General features: G+C 44.6%; 1 pseudogene; it reads right to left on the bottom strand.

Annotated features, from left to right (window-relative positions):
- Positions 1-908: 908 nt before the first annotated feature.
- Positions 909-1,629, bottom strand: LOC108285030 (annotated as a pseudogene).
- Positions 1,630-2,444: the final 815 nt, after the last annotated feature.

Genomic DNA, 2,444 nt, shown 5'->3' on the forward strand with positions numbered 1-2,444 from the left:
TGCGTGTCACCACACCTGGCTAATTTTTGTATTATTAGTAGAGTCAGGGTTTTGCCATGTTGGCCAGGCTGATATCGAACTTCTGGCCTCAAGCAATCTGCCTGCCTTGGTCTCCTAAAGTGCTCAAATTACAGGCATGAGCTGTGCCCAGCCCCATCTCTATAGTTTAAAAATTTAAAAAAAGGAAGGCTGTTTAGTATGTTACTTTTGTATCTAACTTCTTAGCAAAATCTGTCTGCCTCATTTTTCAGAGTAAATATAATTATTTCACCTCCAGCCTTTTTCTTTAATGTCTTACTTTCCTCCTTGCCTAGTTTCATCAGCTAGGACCTCCAAAATAATAGTGGTAACAGAGGGCATTCTTTTGTTCGGAAGGTTGATGGAAGTTTCTATTGCTTCCATCCCTTACAAATGATGCTGGGCTTTGGCTTGACAGGTGTGTGTCTGGGTGTAATTTCCTTTATTGTGTGTAATTTAAGGAGGCATCCCTCTTTCTAATTTGATGTGGTTCTTTTATAAATTTTGTAGTAAATTTAGTCAAATGCCTTTTCAACATCTATGATGATTACGATTTTTAACATATTAATATAAATGAAATGAAAAGATATTCTAAGTTCGAGCCATCCTTTTCACATTGTACAAGTCTTACTTCATTTAGTTAACTTTTATTTTTTTCTGCTTTGCCTAATTTTAATTTTTGGAAAGTCCACTGCATTTAAAAAATAATGAATTTGCTTCCGTTAAAGCTAGATTAGTGGAACAATTAGGCAGCTGCTGCTGATCAGTTTCCTTTCTGGTGGGTATCAGAAAATGGACAGTTTTCTTGTTCAGCTCCACTGTGTAGAGCTGCAGCTGCAATGCTGAGGGTGTGTTGTGTGTGCTCTGTGGCAGGCAAAGCAACCTCAGGCTTAAAAAGTTGAGGGATCCAACAGGGGCTTATCACCATTCCCTGCTGAAGAAGGGAGGTTGTCACTACAGTTCTGTCACCCACAACCTTAGACTTTATTTTTAGAGACTGGTTTCACCATATTGGTCAGGCTTGTCTCAAACTCCTGATCTCGGGATCCACACACTTCAGCTGCCCAAAGTGCTGGGATTACAGGCATGAGCCACTGCGCCTGGCCCATAACCTTAGACTTTATGGTCCCAACTCGATCCTCAAATGACTTGAAGGTTGCAGAGTTCCTCATTGTCTCTAAGCTTCCTGCTGATGGCAGAGCCCACTGTGGACAGGGTAGCTGAAGTATTCTGTCCTGCCTGTGAAAGAGTTTCCTGAGTCTTCTTGTAGGTGTTAGAGATGTGCACATCATGGCAGTTCCTGGACAGGTTCTGTTTCAACCCCCCCAGAGTGGAGAGGCCCAGCCTCCCCTGAGCTCTCTGCAGTGCCTCTCCTTCACTGCCAGGACCTGGCGTAGAGTGACAATTTCCTCTTCCATGTTGGTCAGCTCAGACCTGAGCTCCTCCTCAGCCTCTGTCAGACCCTCAACAGCAGGGATCTGGGCAGCCACACCTGTGTCAACAGGGACACCGGTCATGGAGTCAGACAGCAGACCTTTGTTAGGAGAATTCAAGTTGATATTTTGGCTGGCGGAGTCCATGTTCAGGCGGCATCTGGGCCACTGTCATGGGCACTAAGGGAGCTGAGTGGGTGGCGTTGGGACTGGCTCACTGCATACACATTCACCAGTGGAACTGCTTTGGCCCCACAACGTTATGTAATCGATGACCTAGGTAACTTTTTTTAAGCCTCAGTGGGGTTTATTTGCTAATATTTTATTTTGGATTTTCATACATTGATTTTTATGTAAATGTCTTAGCTTGTTTTGTTTTAGAGATAGGGCCTTGCTCTGATGCCCAGACTGGAGTGCAGTGATGTGATCACACTTTATTGTAATTTTAAACTGGGCTCAAGTGACCCTCCCTCCTCAGACTCCTGGGTAGGTGACACTATAGGCACATGCCACTGTAAATTTACTGCTGAGGTAAAATGAGGAAACTGAGGCAAGTATAAGAAAATAAGAAGCTAATTTATTCAGCTCCCGGGTGAGGTTCTGTGGTACAGGGAGTGGCCAAAGAAGTCCGGCTGTTTAGGTAATGGGGTTTTATGGGGAGGGAAGGAGATTGATTGGCTATTGGGGAAACAAAGCAAAGGCAATTTTATTGGCTGTCAGGAAGCAGGAAATACCTGGAGCTAGTGGTCATGGGTAGGCAGGTGGGACCTTGGGTAAGTGGGCCTTGATTGACTGTTGGGGAAACAAAGTGAAGGCAATCTTATTGGCTGTTAAGAAGCAGGAAATACCTGGAGCTAGTGGTCATGGGTAGGCGGGCCTTCTGGGGGCATACAGAGCAGACTGCTACTGGGCAGGGTCTGATGGGGCTTCTTTAAAAAATTTTCCTGCAGGGTTTATCAACAGCGGGCTGGGGGTTGAATGCATAATTTAGTG

Source organism: Cebus imitator, unplaced genomic scaffold (assembly GCF_001604975.1).
Source record: "Cebus imitator isolate Cc_AM_T3 unplaced genomic scaffold, Cebus_imitator-1.0 Scaffold288, whole genome shotgun sequence".
Classification (NCBI taxonomy): domain Eukaryota; kingdom Metazoa; phylum Chordata; class Mammalia; order Primates; family Cebidae; genus Cebus; species Cebus imitator.